The 21,847-nt window shown below is 44.0% G+C and overlaps 1 long non-coding RNA gene across 3 annotated transcripts in view; it reads left to right on the plus strand.

Moving 5' to 3' along the window:
• The first annotated feature begins 852 nt into the window (after positions 1-852).
• The window catches only part of LOC133221086 (uncharacterized), a 55,685-nt gene continuing 34,690 nt past the window's right edge, over positions 853-21,847 (plus strand). For all 3 annotated transcript variants that reach the window (XR_009727887.1, XR_009727889.1, XR_009727888.1), the window contains exon 1: positions 853-1,078. This is a non-coding gene — a long non-coding RNA (uncharacterized LOC133221086). The remainder of the gene's footprint in view (positions 1,079-21,847) is intronic.

Genomic DNA, 21,847 nt, shown 5'->3' on the forward strand with positions numbered 1-21,847 from the left:
GTAACAGAAAGGCTTGTGCTAATGCATCAGTGCCCCATGTTCTGAAACATGGGTTTTACCTGTATGGCTCAGTAGGGGTTTGAGGTGAGAAAAAAAGAGGTCATTTTAAACAGTTTGCATTCAAACCTGGTGTCTCACTTTTGTGCATTGTGTATGGTGTCTGAATATGTGCATGCAGTGTGGGGTGTTACTGCTTGTGGTTTAAAAACAGCTCTTTCACCAACTCTGGTCAAGTCTTGGAAGGCATTAGCAATGACCTTACTGTAAGCAAGCAAGCTGTATAGGAAAAGGGAAAAAAAAATAAAGGAGCTAAGGAGAATGAAGAAAACCAGCTTGGCATACATTGGTAGGAGTTCATAGAAGGGTTTCTTATACCTATTTTATCAGTTTGGGATTCCCATACAGGACACTGAAGCCAGAGAGAAAGCAGCACAGATGAGTGCTGGCACAGTTGCAGTAAAAAAGACTGCTCTGAACTCATGCAAAAAGGCTGATTCCAGAAGGAGCTGAGAACAGCACAGACACAAAGCGGATTTTATATCTATGGGGCCTAAGTAAAGGTGACAGTAATATTCCAAAACAATTTCCAGTTAACTGATTAACCTCTAAAACTACTGGTAATCTGTAACAGGAAGTCCAAGCTTTTTGTTTCAGCAGCAAGCCCTTCCGTGTGAGGAGGTGAGCTCTGGTGCCTGACCCACTGCAGAGATGCCCCAGGTGAAATGATAACTCTGTGATGCTGCTGGAGGCACAAGGTTACTGGCTGCATGCAGCAACACTACACACCTGTGCTCGATTCCATCCCTAATTCGATTAGCACCTTCTGTACTAGCCCCCAGTGAAGAGAAGCCTCTCTCCTCAGGAAAGCCCCGATGCCTGTTTGAGGTTCTGGGAAAATTGGGAACATGTGGCAGTGTTATCCAGAATAAATCTGGTCTGATGGCTCCAGCTCTGCCTTTTCCTCCGTGTGGATCAGATTTAGAGCACCTAAGGCAGCTATATTGCACCTCTGAGTATTTTTGCAGATGCTCATTGAGAGACCGTGGCCCTGTTGGAACACAGAAGGCTGCGAGCACAGGTTAGTCAGTAAAATACGTGTACAGTAAGACCTTGCATAACGTGGTAAAAACAGGCCTTAAGCATGAATTTGTGGTAGCCACGTACTGAAGAATGAGAGAATGATAAACTCAATCTGTATTTGTTTTCCAAGTAATAAGCAAACATTAAGCTTTTGCTGTTTTGCCATAGAATTAGAGTCAAATACTACGCTTTTAAGTTCTGTCCTTGAAACAAGAACCAAGCCCTGATGATGGGCTCTCTCAGCTCCTGGTGCTCAAAGATGCTGAAATACTTTGCTGAATCCTTTGTGGCTTGGCTTCTCCTTGTTTGCACTGTGGTACTTTCCTGTATTTCTTTGTCATCCTCAGAATGTCAGGTCCAGTTTTGGCTTATTGAACTTGGGATCCAGCCCAACTCTTGAATGCATTTCTCTTAAGGATGTCTGAGTCTCAGAGTTTAACTGGAGCCATACCCACATGGAAGCAGGCAAATCTAAGATGGCCCTTTGCTCTTATTATTGCATCCCATCTGCCAAATGCATTTAGGTTACTCACAATGCACACACAAATGAACTGTTCCTGTTGCTATCCAGAAACTTCTGCTTTTTTCTATTAAATAGACAAAATTGGCTTATATGAAAACAATTTCTGGAGGAGGAGGAGAAGAAAGGGAAGAGTTTTATCTCATATCTTACAGCAACCTGCTCAGACTGTTACAGGGCAAATGGCTTTTGCAAAACATGCCTTTCTTTTGCCTTTTTCATTACTATGATGTACTGTAAGTTCCATGAGAAGGAGGAGAGCGTTGTTTCTGCAGGGTTAAAAAGAGCAGTGGGGGGTTCTCAGACAGACGTATGCACATTCTCAGGTCAGGAATGCTCTTTCGGAGAGCAGCAAGCTGTGAACGTGCAGCTGCAGGCTTCAGGGTCCTGAATAATCTATGTTTAGAGGCTGCAAAGTCATCAATATTTATGGGCTGGCAGGACCATCCCTGGCATGCAGCTCCATCTGCCAGCTCTCCCTTTACTCCACATCCTTCTCCCTGCAAGTTTCAGGTTCTTATTTCCTGTGATGAGTAGGTTTGCCCTTTGAAGCACAGCTCCTCCAGGGAAAGGGAGAAGGTGCTTCCTGAATCACACTGAGCAAGCATGTGAGCCATCCACATCGAGGCATCCCCGTTGCAGCAGATGGTGTGTGAGAAATGGGAGCTACCGCTTCGTCATTTCCCAGACCCAGTGTGCTTGCTCTGACTGATCTTCTCAGAGCTGCTTTAAAGCAAAAGGCTCCCACATCCTGCTTCAGCAGGAGCTGACATTTAGTCTTTCGGGCAGTGATGCCAATACAGATGTACCTGCATTAAAGGTAGGATCTATGGCACAGACAGCATTTGACTAGATCCCACAGAGCAGCACTTCAAGATAGTTGCATCCGACGGGCCAGTGCAGCCCATCTCACTAACATAACAATGAAGTGCATTAAGTACAAGAGACAATAGAATAATTCTTAATTTTCCAAAGAGAGACAAATGAAAAAATCATTTTTGTGTAGCTTCATCTCCACAGCTTCATCAGAGAACCCTTGTTTAAGAGCTTTATCTGTTCATCTCGGGAGGTTTAAATAGCAGGTTGATAATAATGTCAAACTTGAGTGTAGTTTTACCTTACATTTAAGGTCATCAGGAATGGCAATGCATTAGTGATCCTTGTGAAGTATAACAATACAGCATTATGTCGCCCAAAACTGTAGCACTGCTTGCCTAAATCTGCATTTCAGGGCTGTATAAAGGTAATTGGAATCGCAGGCTATCCAAGCAGCACTGAATCAGTACTGGAAAGCTCATGCTGCACCAGTCATCTTAGTCTGGAAACATTCACATCACCTGATTGCGCTTCTTCCACGTTTTCCCATGAGCATTCAGATGACACAATTCTACGAGCACAGATGCTCTATACAAGGAATCCTAATCTTGTATATTAATCATTCACACAAGTGCATTTCCTATTAGTTTCTGCAGCTATTAATGTGCAATGTCCTTTGGCCTAAGATTGCCTGATCGGAAGTAAAAGTCATTTGTCCAGACACAAATCACTACCTCCATATGCCGTGCTTCTGATTTTTCTCTGCGTAAGAAATGTCACTGTGTTTGATGAACAAAAAGGCATTTCCTCAACAGAAATCATTTGGTGGCTGAGAAGTGACGTAAGCGTTCAAACAGAAGCCTGTTCAAGCTCTCATTGCACTCTCCTCATGTTATTGGTGTTGTCTGCTGTGCTGATGACACCTGGGCCGTTTCTGCTGGAGGGCAGTGGTGCAATGCAGTACACTTGCTGGGAATGGATGCACACTGCTCCTGTGGTTTGCAGTGTTAAGTAGCTCTTTGGCTCTTCCCAGCAGCCTCGGTTGTCTTTATATTTTCTTCTGTTTAAAGAACTGTTTCTAAAGCAGCGCCCTGCACTGGGAGCACATGTAGAATCGCATTCACTCAAGTCTTCACTTCTCCATCCCTGGCTATTGTTATCTGTCTACCCTAAATATAAACCTGTAACCTCTGCTCTTTCGTTGTCTTCCCCCAGATTCACTGTTAAGCCCTCTTGAAATGTGGAGGGTGGATACCCACTGCCCTGGCCAGCTCTCCTGTGACAGCAAAGGGAGGGAGGGTGCCAGCACCCCAGCTCTTCTGCCTCTACCCCACCAAGACATACCCTAAAGACAGAGCATATTCACCAGCATCTCGTCAGGTCTGGTATGATGCAGGAGGAAAGGACTTGGAAGTACAGCTTGGTGTGTATGGGATGCCACCAGCAAGCAGCATGGTAACTAGGGCTCCTTCTGGTGAATGTGGATGCTATGGGGTCACATCCTTTCTGGCAGGAAAAGGAATGGGATTTTCCACAGCCTGGGAATGTGCCCTTGCCTTATCTGAGGCATCAGTGAATCTGACTCCAGTTCCCTCTGGCTTTGAATTAACAAAAATACTGTTAAAAGAAAGAAAAAAAATTCCAAAGTATGACTAAATCACTGGGCGCTGTTGAAATAGGGGTAAACTGGAACAGGGCTAAATGGCTGCACAGGGGAGGAATTCTTACTTGAACTGAATCACGCTTTATTAGCTGGATGCTTGTGGTACCCACAGTGCGGTTTGATGTCAAACTTCTTTTCCTCTTCTGCAGTCCTCCCAGTGTGCCAAGTTCCAGCATTTGCTGTTCTACATTTTCTTTCCCTCTCTAAGTCATGACTTAGAAGAGACATAAGCATTCAGACAGAGATCTGTTTAAACTCTCATTGCAATATCCTCATGTCATTCGTGATGCCTGCTGTGCTGATACGTGCCTCGAAGGTAGGAGAACGCACAGTACAGCAGTACCTGAGCACGACTGAAGAACTCGAGGCAGCTGCAATATAAAGATCTCCCTTTGCTTCCTTGGTTTCATGGGGTTTAAAAAGACCTTGCAGGAATGCAGTATTCTGTGGTTAAAATTCATCTGCTTTCTTAAGGTAGCATTAAAAAGGCATTGACCCATATTTTACGTGCTAGATGGTGGAGGGCAAGGTAATATTTTACTGGCTACATCAATGGGGCAAGAGTTGGCATTCCTGCGATCCTTATTCCATGTACTAAAGTTGTGTGGTGAAATTTAGAAGGAAAGCAATGCTTTCCTGGCAATATTCACTAGATCTATCATCTAAGTGTGTGGGAATGCAATTGCATTTCCTACCTATAAAGAAGAGATTTACTGAAGGGTAAGCTATAAGAGAAATGACATCTCCAATTCCTTTCTGGGGTTGGTAGGAGCTTCAGCAAAAGAAGCTGAAGATGTGTATAGTGAATCAGAGCCCATTCTAGCTGCTGGCTAATTTTACACAATTTGTGGGCTGTCCAGCCATTTTTAGGGCTCAGATAATAGCAAGAGACACAGCAAAGTGCTTTCAGGTAGACTTGGGTAAATGTTAAACAGCTTTGTTTGTTACCACCTCTCTGAATAGAATCATAGAATCCCGGAATGGTTTGGGTTGGAAAGGAGCTAAGATCATCCAGTTCTAACACCTTCCACTAGAGCAGCTTGCTCCAAGCCCCTGTGTCCAACCTGGCCTTGAGCACTGCCAGGGATGGGGCAGCCACAGCTTCTCTGGGCACCCTGTGCCAGCGCCTCAGCACCCTCACAGGGAAGAGCTTCTGCCTTAGATCTAACCTGAACTTGCCCTGTTTCAGTCTGAACCCATCACCCCTTGTCCTATGGCTGCAGTCCCTGATGCAGAGTCCCTCTCCAGCATCCTTGTAGCCCCCTTCAGACACTGGAAGCTGCTCTGGGGTCTCCATGCAGCTTTTCTTCCTCAGGCTGAACAGCCCCAACTTTACCCATGAGAAGAAATTTTGTTTGGTATCCTTCCTTCTTATCCTGTCTGGTGGTTTCTCTATTAAATTCTAAATGCATTGCAGAGTTTCTGGTTGGAAACCCCAAGTCATCAGCTTCCTGAGCTTTCTTCAGCCCTTGGTTTTCATCAGTCTTTCCTGCTTCTCTTCTGTTTCATCCCCTTTTTACTCAATTCATGCAGCGCACACTGATTTTCATCAGCCCGCTCTGTACTTGAAGGCTTTTCATCAGTTTTGCTGCTTGGTTTTGTTCCAGTAACCTTGTCTCTTTGTTTTTGTGGTGTCAACTGTCATGCTTTGATCTGCAGCTTTTCTTCGTTAGTGAAGTGTGTGCTTTAGAAAGGTTATAACTGGAAGGGGAAAGATACATGGAGACCCGTATATCACGAAGCGCCCTTCAAGTAAAATCTGACATGTGAGAAAGAAAGGAGGAGGAATTATTCCTAGTGTTGTTTTCTTTTCCATGCTCATCTCATTCCAGATATGACATCAGAATTAGACTGTTTTTCCATGGATATATGCTTAACTGAGGCACAGATTTACTGCATGATTTTGGATTTAAATCAATTTACAGGCAGTAAGACAGCATCTATTTTTGTCCAAGGATTTTCAGCTGCCTTTTGCTGTAGGATCTCTTGACCTTTTTGTATAGATTTTATGCAGTCTGGGGAACTGGTTAAATGATATTTATGACTATTATATGGCAAAAAAAAAGCAGACATGCTTAATAATTTTTAGCAAAAGCATTAAGCAGTCAATGGCAATGCTCCTTCAATAGCTGGGGAGAACTAATTGGACAGTTTCCAACAGGATCCATGGCAAAATGCAGATCATATCAAACAAGCATCAGCTGCGAGAGTATTCAAGGTTAGAGGGAGACTCATGCTTCATTTATCAGCCAGGATTAAAGGCAGTGGAGAATGTTCATTGCAACTGTGCAAACATAAAACATATTAAAGGGCCAACACATAGAAAATGTCAACCACTGCTGTTCGGAGCCTATCCATCACAGTGAGCCGGGAGTCATTGCTGCATCCCACAGCGAGTCAGGAGGGAAGCAAATGTTACAAAAGCTTTTCTTACCCATGGGGATTTCAATTAACTTTGGAAATAGAGATGCATTGTGTTGAATGTAATGCTGATATGGAAGACCACTGCAATGTTGTCATGCCCGTAGGCATTTTCAGATTATTTAATTAGCCTTGTCTGCAAGGAGTAAGGCAATGGGATGCTCAGATTTAAGCAGTTTTGCCAGAGCTTGTAGCCAAAGGCCCCCATATGATGGGCAACCCACAACAGTTAGTCTGATAGTCATTGCTCGTGATCCAGTACCACATGGTGTGGAGCATGAGCTCACACAGCCTTGTGGTGCTGATAGCTTTATCTCTTTCTGCAATCAATGCGTCTCAACCATGATAATGGCTTTTACTGGGGCCTTGTGTTGTTGGCAACTTGAAATCTCACTCTGTCACGCTCCTCAAAAGGCCATATTGCTGCACAACCAAGGGTTACATAGACTGGAAGGAGTTAGTCATTCCTCTGTTATGTTCCCCCAAGTTAACAGGGGGAATAACTTGAGGACTCAAGTAGAAAGTTCTATAACTGAAAATTGTGTAGTGGGCATGAGATGCCTTATTGTAAGCAAACACTGAGTGTAGTATTGGAGTGAGTCGTTTGACAAGGATGCTCACCTCCCTTTTCACATGGGACAAGCTTAAGCTCTTGACAAGAGTGTGTGTCACTTGATGGACAGGAGAAACTTCTGACTGATGGATGCATTATTTTGTTCTATGAAGCAACAAAACTGGGTTACACATCTTGATGTGATAGAGAATTCAAGCTCTGTTTTGCTGAACAAATGGGGCAGCGTCGCTTGCTCTGTATCAAAACATAAAGGAAGTTTCTTAAAGGCAGTCTCAGACAAAAGTAGTGCTTCAGCAGCACGTTTTCCTTTGCTTTGCTCTTAAAGTTCTAAATGTGTGATGGGATTGATCCCCTTTGCACACCAACTTGAAGGCACAATGAAGAAAAGAAGAGGTTCTTTTAACCCACGTCAGTCACCTTTGCTGTCATTACTGAGCCTTGAATCATGTCCTTGTGCACTTCCCTTGTGCTTCTGATCTGGTTTTATTCAGCTTTTGCCTTTTCACCCCCTCGGTTTGTCCTTCTGTCAGCTGTCTGCTTCCTCCTCCTCTTCTGCCAGAGGACAGGGCATGGAGGGAGTGGCAAGGCCAGATTCAGGTGCCAGTGCCATAAGCTAGCAGCTTTCTTGAATGGAATAGAGAAGCATAGCAGTGGTATTAGGGGAGAGAAGAAACATCAGGGACCTTTCAAAGTAACAGACAAACAAAGGGGGGGGGGGGAAAGGGTGATTGTATTTGTAAGCAGAAGTGCCTGTAGTGCACCATCTGATTAGCTGTAGGTATGTGAAGTGGATGCAGATACTGTAAATGAGAACTGCACAGTGACAAGGAAGTTGTAAAATATCTCTTTGCACTATTAACTACAAGAAGTGGGGGTTTGGTTTTTGTTACATTTGGAGTCTTTTTAATCGCAGCCCTTCAAGTATTCCTCAGTTGAAGCATGTCAAGTGGAAGAGTGAACCCACTGCTTTTTACTGTAAGAACAGAGCTTGGTTTGTCTACCCGCAGTATTCCCTTATAAACTTCCAGCATTGAAAGGGTTTCAGTCTCCAGCCTTTTCAAGTCCATTTCGAGTGCTGATTTTGTAAGCAAGTTCTCCGTTTGCCTGCTTCTCAAACAAGACACAACTGCAATGTTGCTGTTACACAGAGTGGGTTTCTGAGGGAGCAGGTAGTTTGGAATGTTCAGATATACAGCAATTCCTGTTGAGCGTTCTCTTGTCAAAGTTCCTCTACCCTTTTGTGAGCATGAGGAGAGGCAGAAAGCACACATCCCTGTTCTGAAAACAGCCCCTTACTTTTCCATGCATCCAACATCCTTTTATAATTCAGTGTCTATAAGCAGAATGTTGGCAGTGGGCATGGGAGCAGCCATGGCTCGCAGGGACGCTCTAGCACTATGCTGCAATGATTTTGATGTGACCATGCCATTAAACAGTGACAATTCTTCTTAAGATTTGCAAAGCAGTAGAAATACATGTTTCTGCTTTCTTCTTAGTTGGGAAGTAGCAGTGGGCAAACTGCTGGTGTTTGTTCACTTACAGGATCTTCTGAATAACAACATCCTAATATGCTTCAGACAGGAATATGTAAGTTTTCCCTCAGATTTCTCCCTGGTTTTGAATTCCAGTGATTTCCTACTAGTTTCAAACTCTTTTACCCTCCAGTACAGCAAGGTATACAGGAAGGCTTGTAGATTCAAATTCAAGGTTCTAGCTCCCTCACAGAAGTGCCTACTGCAGGAAATAGTCTTCAGCTTCCTGAAGAGAGCATTAAACTGGGACAGCTGAAGTCTGCACCATTGCAGGCAGGGTGGATTCCAAGGCTTAATAGTGGTGCTTTCCATAGTGATAGGAACTCCACAAAGCACTCAGAATGTGCAGTATAGCAGGCAGCAAGTCAGCAAACCTAGAGAAGAAATCAGAGCTAATGACATCCTTTCCTTACAAACCCACCATGGCAGCAGGGTAGGACTGACCTCTACAGGTGGGGTCTGTCTGCACATACCACTGTGTAGCTGTCAACACCTTCAAGATGTACAGGTGGCTTTCCATCCCAATCTTCTTCCAGATTCTTCTGTTGTTCATCAGTCCCCTGGCCAAATGCCACATGAGCCAGGTCAGAAGCTTTTTTACCTGGAAATCAGGTTAAAGTGTACATGCACAATCTCTGGAGGCCTGTTTCCTAGGAGAGGGTTATAAACCACTTAGCTGTGCCCAACAGCAAAGGTCTAAAGGGAGGTGTTATACAATGTGATTACACTGTGCAATAGCAGTGGTCAGCTCAAGTGAAAGGTACTGAGGGAGTACCCACTTGGGAGCTGTAGAGGAGATGCATGAGCTCTTCTGGAGCGTCACCATCTCATCGTTTGCTCATTCAAACAGCAGCCAATTTTACTCTAGGTTTTCATACAAGTGTCAGGTTCATCTATCCCATCACGCCACCATCCAGTTCTCCCATGTTTTATATATATATATATATATATATATATATATATATATATATATGCAATTAGGTGAATGCCCACAGATGTGTATATGTAGGTACCTGTGTGTTCTATACACCTTGAAATAACTGCAGGTAGAAACTGTGTGGGTTCCAGAATTACCATCTTGTTCAGCTTTAGTTGGGTACACAAAACTCAGAGTTCCTGCAGGAAAAAGGCTGTTAAGTGCAGCGCTGGCAAAATCTTCCTTCTGCTTCCTTTCCTCTGCATCCCAAACTTCCTTTGTTGTCATGTTCAAGCTTTGTTCCAGATTCATGGCCTATGGCAGGGAGTGGGAGGGGTGAGAAGCTGAGAGAATGCAGGACTTAGCACAGTGTAGCAAACTGACATGTGAGATGTGTTAGCACCCTGTGATACAAGCAAAATCGCACCCTGAGCTGAACAATAGGTTTTAAACGCATCCAAACATATGAACCCCCAAAATGTCACCACTGATGTCCTTGTTTGCTCTCCAAACCCCACATAAATGCATTAATAAACATAAAATAACATAAGTTACAGAGGGATCTAACAGATTTAAGTTTATTGATATTTCTGCACCTTAGGGTAGAAATGAACCTTAGGGAGAGAAAATAATCATGAAGAAAAGACACAGGACTGTCATGACACCTCATGACAACTACTTGGTATGGAGGGACATACACCTCACACTGGAGCAGGATGCTCCAAGCCCCTGTGTCCAGCCTGGCCTTGAACACTGCCAGGGATGGGGCAGCCACAGCTTCTCTGGGCACCCTGTGCCAGCGCCTCAGCACCCTCACAGGGAAGAGCTTCTGCCTTAGATCTAACCTGAACTTGCCCTGTTTCAGTCTGAACCCATCACCCCTTGTCCTATGGCTGCAGTCCCTGATGCAGAGTCCCTCCCCAGCATCCTTGTAGCCCCTTTCAGACACTGGAAGCTGCTCTGAGGTCTCCACGCAGCTTCTCTTCTCCAGGCTGAACAGCCCCAGTGTTCTCAGCCTGTCTGCATACGGGAGGTGCTGCAGCCCCTGAGCATCCTCATGGTCTCCTCTGGACTCGCTCCAACAAACAAGTCCAGAGGAGCAATCCAGTGCTGGGATTACACGAGACACACAAAATCTGCACCAGTGAGTTACAGCAATTCACACCAGTGGTTTTACACCATTGCTGCACCAAGGGATTGAGTCCTAACCACTTGGAGAATCTATTCATTCTGTTAATCTCTTAATTAAAATTGGTTTAATTTTGAGTGAGTGGCTGCAGCAGAATGCACCTCCTGATAACTGGGGCCAGCAAGAAAGCTTTTCTTTGTCCAAGAGCTTATTCAGCACAGTTAAGCAAAGGGTAAACACTACACCTACTGTATTTGTGAAGAGCCGTTTCAATGGGACCCCCGGTGTGTCAGCAGGCTTATTCACAGAACTTAATGAGTGTAAATGGGTATTTGCTAGTGTAAAAATACTTTCCCATATAGGGAGAGAAAGAGCTGATCTTTTAATTGGGCTTTGAACTCGTTACAGCTGACAGTCCTGAGGTGCCGGTGCACAAAGTTAATTAAGTTGTCAGAGCTATTTGGAGGAGCTCAGCCCGGTTTTGTTTGAAGGGCTTCCTCATTTACAGATCTGAGAGAGGCGCTGCAAAGGCTCTGTGTAAACAGAATGGAGGAGCAGCAGCAGCGTTATCTGTGTCAGGGGGTGAGCATCATCTCATTCTGAGTGCCCCAGAACGCCTGTGTCATGCCAGGACTCAAAGCAGGCCTGAAGTCTGTAAGACTTGATAAATGAAGCTGCCAGCCGGTGGAGGGGAGTGGGGAAAAGGGGCAGAGGGATTTCATGCCATCGTCCCAGTTTCACGTGGTTAGCAGGGGAAAGGAGGAAGGGAAACAAAGGGAATTAAAACCAAACAAACCAACCAAAATGGTGTGTATGACCATACCTAACTTTTGGGGGTTGGGGTCCTAAACTTGCCTACCTTGAACATTTTCAGTCTCTGCTTCCCTCTTCTGTGCTTATGTGTTTAAGAGAATGCGATTTGATTACCCAACCACTACAAATATTTACTCAATTACTACAAATATTCTATTCAATCACCTCAAATACGCCTTTTAAAGCATACCTTGGGTTGTATCAATGTTATTATCTCTGTGTGTGTGAGCGACTGTGACCACAGGGATGTGCCCTGCGTGAGCAACCTCCTTCCCTTGTCAGAACAGTTGTCTGGTTGGATTTGGTTTTCTCCAGGGGAGAGTCTCTTCTCTCTAATGGGTACAGGAACTGCTCTCCAGTTTTAATCTCCTCTCCATAAAAAGGTCCTTTGGTCTGAAGCAGTGTGAAAAATACTTGTCCTGGGAAAACCAGAACAGCAGCAGTGATGTGCTCATCCTGCAAACCCTTCATGGGCAGGACTCCCTCCAGCTCTCAGGAGCTCACTGAAGAGGGGATCTGCAAGGTTTCTGATGAGATAGAACTGATGAACATCATTCATTTAGAGAATGTTTTGCAGAGAAAGTAAAATGCCAGCAAAATGCATGGAATATTACAGAACTCGTTGTTTTGCAAGTCAGGGGTATAAGTACAGTAAAAGGGCAGGGTGAAAATGGATGCTCTGACTCAGTGTTGCTCATGATGAATGGAGATTTAATTTCCCATCCCTTAGGATGGAGGCATTTGGGGTTTTTGACAGTTTCAATGACAAAACAGTGCTGTGGAGGTGTTAATTTTTGTGGGTGCCTGCTTGGAGAGAAGGGCTGAGGTAGCTCTTAGGAAAAGTCAGAAGTCACAGGGAGTGTGCTTTGCTCTCCTGGTTAACAAAGAGCCATCTCCCCACCGTTACGTGAGAGAGAAGGTCACGGTGCTCTTTTTCCCATGCATTAACAGGTCTATGCTGATACCTGCCTCAGTGAACGCAGGTTGTCTTTGGACAGCTTCACTTAGAGATTATTTTACCACCTTCAGATAAGACAAGTCCCTTGAGCTGCAGGAGATCAAGAAATCCCTGTAGGAAGAGGCTGCTGGCGAAGCACAGCAGGAGCTGCTTCGCAGCTGTATCACTGATTAGCAGGAATCTCACCTTGCCAAGCCTTTAAAGCCTCGCAGAAAATGCACCAATTAAGGGTTCAAATCCTTCAGCCTTAAGCCATGTGTCGGGGGAAATAATTCACTGGCACAGGGCTTTGGGTCAAGCTGCTTAGCTCAGCAGTTGGTGTGATAATGCTTTAGCATTGTGCTGCTTGCCCACCCAGGAGGAAGGAGAGGGAGACCTGGCTATTGTTTCTCTCTAAAGCAGAGCTCTGAGAAATATGGATGTAAGTGCGAGTCATTAATAATCTCGATTTTAAGAGAAGGTGATGGAGGAGGAGGGCTTGAAGTAGTCTTGGCTCAGGGAGCACGCATTGAAAAGTGTTGCTTTGCTGTGCCTCGCAGCCCTGTCTGCGGTTCAGGGCTCTCTGCTCGCACCAAGCAAGCGGCAGTTTTCTGAGCTGATTTTGGGGAACAGGCAAGAAAATCAGATTTACTTTTGGAAAGGAAGGGTTAGGGCTGGAGCATGCAGGGGTTCACTGGGGTGAGCCACACATTGAGCTGCAGGCAAAATTGAGACAGTCACTAAAAGTCCATGAAAACCTCCTCCGATGCTGGAATTGCAAGGCAAAGAGTGACCACCTCTGCCCCAACTGTGCTGTCTATAGGAAGAAGTGACTACCATTGAAGGAAGCAAAGGAAAACACAGAAAAGGTGGCTGAAAGCTCATGCTGACTAGAAGGGATGCCTTAGAGGTATGAGAAGGGCCCCACTATTCTCAACTGGACCCTTTGTTGCTTTTCCCAACAGAGAATGGGCAAGCGCCCTGCCCACGCGTTGCCTGCAGTGTTGCCACCCTTATGCATGCACCAGCATCCAGTCTTAGACCCACGCTGCAGTGAGATGCTGTAGCCTCAGCTCTAAAGATCCAGAGGCACCCCAAAAACTTCATTAAGCTAGAAATATTCCAGGCATCCTCCAGCAGGGGGGTGGCTGCTTCTGCATTGAGATGAATACTGGATGTTCAAGTATCATGGGCCACCTCTTCCCTGTACACCCACCTAACTCTTGCAGCAGAGCATCCCCAAAGTGACACGAGTCGGGGCAGGAAGGAGTTTGCAGTAGGACAGGTTGGGAGATACCAGGTTTTAAACCTATATCCTAGTTGATAAAGCAACCTCTCCTGGATCTCATATTTGTCCCAGGAACAAATTTCCTCATAAGTATGGAGCAGCTCTAGCTCCGAGCAGTGCCAACTGTGAAATCTGTATGTGTGGAGGGGAGTTTAATGTAAATTGGGCTCAGACACAGAATACAGAGATTAGGTATTGTGAACAAACACTGGACACGAGTTTGCTTTAAAGTGAGTCTCCCCACCTGCCTATAGTTGTCTCATATATGACCTAAATACTGGGCATGGTTTTGCTTTTACAAGGTTTCTGCATAAATGTTTATGTGCTGTGAATTAAATCATGCACTTAAAGAGGGAAGAGGATGAAATGGAAAACTTACTAACCGTAGTGATGGATGGATTGCTCATTACTCATGCTAACGGATGGCCAGTCCAGGCAGGAAGTTTCCATCGAGTAAATGAATCTCTCTGAAAATGTGCCAGGTGTAGAGGTAAAGAAAAGTGTTGCTTTTGCCATTTTGAATTACTTCTTGAAGGGTTCTGGACTCCTTCTGCAGGAGGAATAAAGACGAGCATACAGGAGTAAGAAATATCGAGCAACTGGCATAATCTGAGCTCAATAAACCAAGCTTTTCTATTTGGCCTTCTCTGTAACCTGTTCTGCCTCCTGGTCTATCTGCTGCGAGTACTGCATAATGCGTATGCCTACCTTACTCCCTTAATGCCAACATTAGCAATTAGCAGCTGATGTGAAAGCTGTATAACCTCCCAGCTGAATATGTGAATAGTGTAAAAGGGCTCGTTTTGTGACAAATGTCCTGTTCATTTCAGCCCTTTGGAAGATGAGCAAAAGCTGTATCTTCGCCTTAGGCAGTAGCAACAGCAATATGAGAGCTAAGCAGCAATTAAAATACAACAAAAGAGGAATGTGTTGCAAGGTAAGCATCGGTTCCGCAAGCATTCCTGCTGAAACTATGCCCGCTGCTGGGAAATGTGGACTCAAACAGGGCCTGGGCACAGATTTGGCAGAGCACTCGATCCAGAGTTTACTCTGGCTGTATGCTTTCCTGATAGTTTTATGCTGGCAGCATGGTGAAAGTTGGTGCTTGATTAAGGTTGAAGCCTGTTGCCGCCAAGATAACCCATCAGAAGGTGTGTTGGTCAAGTGAGCTTGCACCAGGGCAGAGATTTCTGTCGTCTGCCTTTGGTGTTAGGAGTTAGAAATCTAAACTTGAAAGTGTATTATTGAGCTGTGGCCTGAAGCTGGCGACTTCTGGCCTTCACTATCTTAGCTTGCACGTGGGTCTGCAGCTCTAGTGAAACAGCAACTGAATCCCTGCAGCGTTCAGCATCTCTGCCTTTTCTGGATCAAAAAAAAAAGCCCTGTGCTTTGTGGATTTTTGAGAAGGCGAATGAAAGAGTGAGAAACTTGAAGCAAGTAGAATCACAGAATGGTTTGGGTTGGAAAGGACCTTAAGGCCATCCATTTCCAATCCCCCCTTCCAAGGGCTTGCCCAAGTAGTGCTTCTGATGGAAGTGGCTCTGCAGGAGGAAGGTTTCCTTTGTTTCCCAAAGATGGTCAGATCTCCTCACCTGATGTTCGTGAGAAGGCTTTTCCAGTGCCAGATTGCCTTCAGAAGCATGCTCTGTGCCTGGCTCCCAAAGGCTTTGCTCTGAGCCTCGGTGGTTTGCAACTGCAGCAGGGCTTCACACACCAGAGGCTGTAAACTGGCATCAGGAATTACCTGGAGCTGGAAGAAGGAGCTGAGCACTGATTACAGTGATCTAAGGCAGGCATAAGGCGGATGGGCTCCTTCTGCCGCATCTGGAGCCAGTGCGTTGTCTTACATTCAGCTTCAGAAACAGGAGACTGCAATAACACAGCTGCCAGGTAACGAATGCAAAGGATATTGTGGCCTCAGCAGGAGGAAGAGATGAAACTCCCCATAAAGCTAAAGATGTGAGAAGGTATTTTTGGGCTGCTGCCCAGCCATCCAGACTCGGTAAGGAGTCAGATAAGACCACAAGGCTTCACACAACCTTAAAAAAGAAAAGCTTGCAGGCCTTTAATGGGAGACAGCCAGCTTCCCTTCCAACAGCATCATTTCAGCCTTGCGTAGGTTCGGGCTGAGCTCTATTATGTGATTGAAACTGGCAGGCAGAAGGAGTTTCATGTTTCATTGTCGTAGCCAGAATTTCTGCTGTCCTTTCAGAAAATCACATGTAGTGCTAATAGAAACAATTTAGACATGTTTTAATAAGTCATCCTTTTCACTCGAAGACATACATTCACTGCCTGAGGCTTCCTTTGCCATTGAACTCTGCTTTATTGATGTGGAGCCTCAATGTAATGTTCCTCTTCACAGATTCACATGTGGTCATTATGACTGTGTGGCCACAGCTGCAAAGGAGGTAGTCAGAGTTTTGCTGAGTTCATTTGATTTCTGTATGCAAGAATTGTGGTCCAGCCTGATGCCTGCCTCATTCTCTTGCATTCCTGAAGACATGACTAATCCCATAAAAAATCCAGATGAGGTGTCCTGACCTGAGAGCATCAGTCAGGTATGGCTGAGAGGGTATTCATCCTGGCATCCTACATGTCCACAACTTTACTCCTGCTTTCTCTCCCCTGCTAACTCCTAGCACTTCTAAGTGAACTGTTTATAATCCTAATGGCAAAATGCAGTCTCCATATTGAATTATGTATTGGGGTATATAAATTGTATGTATGTGCCTACAGACATTTGTTTTAAATGTAGTTTTAATGCTTTCTAGCAAAAGCCAGTTGTGATGTTAATTTTAGTTGCTAAGGTGTGTGATTTACTACACCCTGTACTATAAAGTTTAAGTTCTTATATCCTTTTGGTGTAACAAAGCCAGGACTAGCGTTTTGCCATCTCCACTGTATTTCTCATGTCCCTCAGCTTACGTTGCTGTAATATCACTCAGCGGCTTCTATTCTAGTTTCTCCTCTCTCTGCCTTCTTAGAGAAAACCAGACCCACTGCACTTGATCAATTAAAAGCCATTTTCAGGTGTCAATATAAAACATTCCAGAGATTTGAGACACAGAGCTGATCTGGATAACTGCCTCAGTGCTGCCCATGAAAACATCTGCAGTCTCCTCTCGGGATGCTAGCTTGACATAAACACAAAACCAACCCATGAGCACTGCAGCAGAGAGATGCTGGTGGGTTTGTTCTCTTCCAGAGGTGTAGCAGGCACAAGCTCAGGCTTTAGTCAGGTGCACACTGAGCATCAGTGTGCTATGGTAAAAGCAATCTCCTGGGGACACAGGGGTGCAGGGACTGCCTTCCTGATGTCCTTCCTGCTCATGTTCAGTGCTGGGAGGTAATTATGGATCTTTAGGAAGTGGTACTTAAAGCATGAAGTTAGGTTTCTGAAGTGGTTTGCATTTGCAGCTCCACTCTTTCCCCTTCATAGTTACTTTTGTAATGACAAAAATGTGCCAGAGCAACTTCTGTGTAAATAACGCTCCCAAATGGATGGCTTCTAGAGAAACAGAGGGGGGCAATTCCATAGTAGCTCCTTATTATACAATGAAAAAAGGAGGATTGAACTAGAAAAATGAACTGCTAAAAAGTATATTTTGAGCAAGTATATTATATATATACACATATATAACAAGTGTATGTTTACAATACAGAAATTCTACATATGAATGGATTTATAGCTCTTTTTATTCCATTCCCCTGTATACCAGTTTCTCTGGGGTTAGTTTGTGTCTGGTCCTTACTGAATAGGTGATTGTTCTGGTAGATAATGAACCTGCATTTGGATAACATCAGCACATTTTTGTGAAGCCTGAAATCCTGATAAACCAGCACAGGAATCTTGTTTTGAGTGTATTTTCCAAGTATGCAAAGTTTTCTTTAGATAGTGGGTGGCTTGTGGCTTTTAATCTACAAATGAAGCTGTTCATGCAACCCTATTGGGAGGTTTTGGTACCTGCAGATGACACTACCTGGAAGAGCAATTCTTTCCTTAGAAAGTTACTGTAATAATCACTTTATGAGAGTCTGTATTTACTGTTTCCCACTGAATACTTACTACAGTTACTCCCTTTTCAGCTGAAAGGTATTTTCCCAAACCAAAATATCCCCAAACTCTCCATGAGCTTTTTTCACTTCACGCATCATCACTGACAATAAAGAGAAGCCAAATTATACAACTGGCTCTATCTGTAACATCGGTTGTGGTTGGAATATACCTCCAGCAGTATCTGAAAGCCCACATTGGTTTGCAGTGTGCTTGTTCGGTACATGAGATGGTAAGACTTGACTTGACTGCCAGATCCTTGCGGATTTGAAACTGAAAAACACCTCTGTTTGCCAACTGAGCAAAATACAGAGTGCAATGGATGAGACGACATAAACCTGCACCCATGAATTCTGTCCCCACTCCGGAAATTCTGGCAGTTAGACCTCACTCCAAGTTTGGCTTTCATAGCAGATGGTATTAAAAGCGTGACGTGCACTTTGGTCAGGGCTTTTATAATGTCGAAGGCAAATAGCTTGGAGATGGTTGGTAACATTTTAGTGCAGGATTATAGCAAAAGCTTTCTAGCGCATACTGTCAGCATGTTGACTCTCACGTCCTCCCTCTTATTGCTCTTCTGAGTTTTCTTTACAAGCCATTGCCTTTTGCTTTGTTAGGTTCTTTTTATACGCCAGTCAATCAATCGATAGTTTATTTAATTCACGAGCATTAATTCAAATTTCAGGTCAGGTAATAGCAGTGCAGTCAGCCAGAGCTGCACATAATGACATCAGGGCACTAAGGGCTTTTCTTTTTATGAGTTTCTGCTTCTTTAAAAGATTTGGCAGCATGTTGAACCGAGGGTTTTCACTTTCAGTCCAGTGCAGTCCTTGGATGTTATTCCAGGATTTCCTGTGTGCGCTACATGGCAAGAGATCAAGTCTGTAGATCACATTCAATTAAACAGATCGTCTAAATGAGATCATGAAAATAAGCGTGTGTTGTGTATTTGTACAGCAATCACTGTAGCCTACTCAATACCTCTAGTTAATGAGCACTGCACATTTCACTCTTCATTTAGTGGTGAGCTGACGAGAAACCAGGATCGGGATGCATTCCAGTATCCCCAAAAATCTGGAAAGCAAGTACCAACCGAGGAAAGAAAATGATGAATTTGATTTCTATGGATGGTAGGTTTTGTTTGCCTTTAAAGGTGCAGTCCTTATCGTTTACCCTGACATCCTGTGTGCAAACACTGGCAGGGTCAAGCTTAAACAATGGGAAACTTGGTTGTAAAGGCTGCCCATTGCGATGTTTCCCCTTAATGTAAAAAGGGAGCAACTACAAATGGGTGACTTGTAAGTTCCTTGTTAGGGCAATAACTCTTGCTGATAAATGAGCTCTGGGTTGGATGGGGAGGGAAGAAGGGGAAGTTCCCTGATCTCTTTTGTCTCAGTACAATGCGCTGGATTTAACGGAGGCTGGAAAGGCTGAGCACAGAATTGCTGGTGTTTGGGAAAAGAGCGATAGTTCATTTCTAGCAGGGTTGAGCCAAAACAAGATACAGAATTTCTCCTACTTTCTTCCAGAGCAACATTAAAACTGTGGACCTGCGAGCTGATAGCCATCGCTACGCAGAGTTTATCATCTTCCACCCGTACAGATGCGTTCTCTTGTGCCGTCCTGTTGGAATCCTACCTTTTGTCTGCCAAGTGGAGCTAAGTTAAAATACTTTTCTGCTGATTTGGCAGGATTAAGGAATAAATTAAAGCACCCTGACTGCCTGGAAGTCTTGTTTTACCAGCTGCTTGCAAAAATCTACTAATGATTACATTTTAAGTCCTTTTAGCACTTCGGGTTCAGCAGGTTAAGCTTACTGGACCTAGTGGCATGGGAGTCATGTGTCTCCTGTATCTGAGAGATCAATGTTTTATAGTAGGTTGGCTTAGCAATAAAGAGCGAAAAAAGAACCATCACTTTGCGCCTAGTTCTATTAAATACGCAGTACTACCTTGCCCGTGTATCTAAAGGCTACGTAGTCTCTCTGGCAGCCATGGTCACTCCTTGCTGAGCTAGAGCTGTCATGTGAACGCATATAAATCTGTTCCATTTGTAGAAAATGAAAAGCTCGAGGACCGTAAGAACATAAAATGTAATTAGGAAGTCATTTCACCATCCGTAAGGGTTTGTTCATTAAATTTAGACATTTCTGTACATATTTCACTTAAAATCAACTTAAGGATATGTATAGTTTCAAAAGGTAGCAAAGAAAATGAAGCAAATATGCTGAGCAGAGATTCCTGGCAACATTTTTCTCCATTAGACTCCATTTTGGCTGGATCATCACCTCCCGTGTGTGCAGTGCCTGAAATGAGCTGCAGTATCTGGTGCAGTGCAAGTAGCTGGTGTTTTGCTCATGGGGAATCGCAATGAAACCCAAGACAGTTTTACTGGAATTTGGAAAACTCAGTGGCCGAATTCATTCTCTGTAGGTTCGTGTGAGCTTTTCTCAGTTACAGCAGCCTCAGCACCTTCCTCAAAGCTCAGAGTCTGTCTTGGATGACTCCATGCTCAGATTCTTAGATTCCTGTGTCTGATTAGGGCTGAAGAGAGTACAAGGTGTTTGCGCTAGAAAACCTGTTTCATTTCAAAGCAGTTGAGCAGCAATCTCAATATCTTTGCCTTCTGAAGTCAATACAACTCTGAAAAGGATAAACATGATTTCTTTGGACCTCTTTAAATATCTCATTTTCAGAACCAGGATCAGTCTGGATAATCTGGGATACCTAAGTGACATTTGCCAAAACCAGTTCCTGATGGCTTAGCCTTTCAGAATGTGCTAAGCATCCCTTTAGGTTTTAAGATACCCCATGGCTTACCGAGGCCCACACTGATGATTATCAGTTGAATGGACCCTGTCAGAAGAGATTTTTGACCCACAAAAACAAGGACTTCCTAGAGAATAGATAACAAAACCCAAAGGTTCATCCAGTTGTCTGTTTCTGTAGCTCACAGTAAACAAAGGAGCAATGCAGGCTGGCTGCTTGGTATCTCTTTTCTCCCATTTTCTCCATTTGAATTCCCTATGGAGACCTGGGTTGATAGTCTGGTTGGCCTCCTGCAGTCAGGAGGCATTTCTCTAGATCTGAAGTGAGATGTCTTAATTTGGTGCCAGGGTTAAATGAGGGCCATTCTTGCTGGTAACTTTCTACCTGTGCAGTGAAGGACTTGGTGGTGAATCACAGGATTACCGGATGCAAATATGCAGGGCATAAAACAGGATGCATATCACCAATAAAAATACCAATAATCCTTCCTTTTGTCTCTTTCTCCACATTTTATGTGTAGCTACAGCATTGATTTAACTGCATTCCCTATAAACTACTGATTATCACTATAGTTTTCTGTAGCAGCTTTCTGTTGCTGCAGCCCCGTACTTCAGTAGTCCAGCACACTTCAATAATGATGGTTGCCTGGTAATATTTTCTCTTTATTAATAACAGCGAACTTGGGTTTCTTGCAGATGTCTTGTAAGAAACCCAATAGGGGTGATGTATTAAAAGAAACCCAAACCTTTCACTGTAGATCTTAGCTCAAGAGCTTGCGTCTGCAGAAAAGGACTTTCTGAATCTGAACTTGGCCCAATGTAAGAAATAAAGATGATTAAACTATTCAGGCCTGAATGGTGTCAGTGTGTGGTGATGGAGATTAAAGTTTAGCCCAATACCTAATTCTCAAGCTCGCTGGAGTTGCCTTACACACTGTTAATAAGTGAAGCAGTACCCTTTGTAATGCAGTATAAAATAAACCAATCCCTGCATTCAGGATGTTGTATGGTCTTCCTCCACATGTGAAGAGCGCTAATAGCTCCATATCCAACTGCATTCAATACTTGGAATTCTGCAAGAAAACTTAAATCCATTTTGCATTTTCACATCATTCCCAAATGTGTTAATCCTGTGAGCTTTTCCCCTGTAAGGAGGTGAAATGAACTCTTTTTGGGCTGTGTGCAACTGCACTGCAGGGACTTCCATAGGATTCTTTTTAAAATATGATTAAAATAAATAAAATACAGTGGTGTTGAGAAAAATATTTCCTGTAGCAGCAGGACATGCCTCTTTTTTTTAAACCCAAGTCCCAAGCTGGGCTGGAGCCTGTGAA

This window comes from Neopsephotus bourkii, unplaced genomic scaffold (genome assembly GCF_033783945.1).
Source record: "Neopsephotus bourkii isolate Nb327-2 ecotype Australia unplaced genomic scaffold, CSIRO-AGI_Nbou_v1 NB_1510, whole genome shotgun sequence".
In the NCBI taxonomy this organism is placed as follows: Eukaryota; Metazoa; Chordata; class Aves; order Psittaciformes; family Psittacidae; genus Neopsephotus; species Neopsephotus bourkii.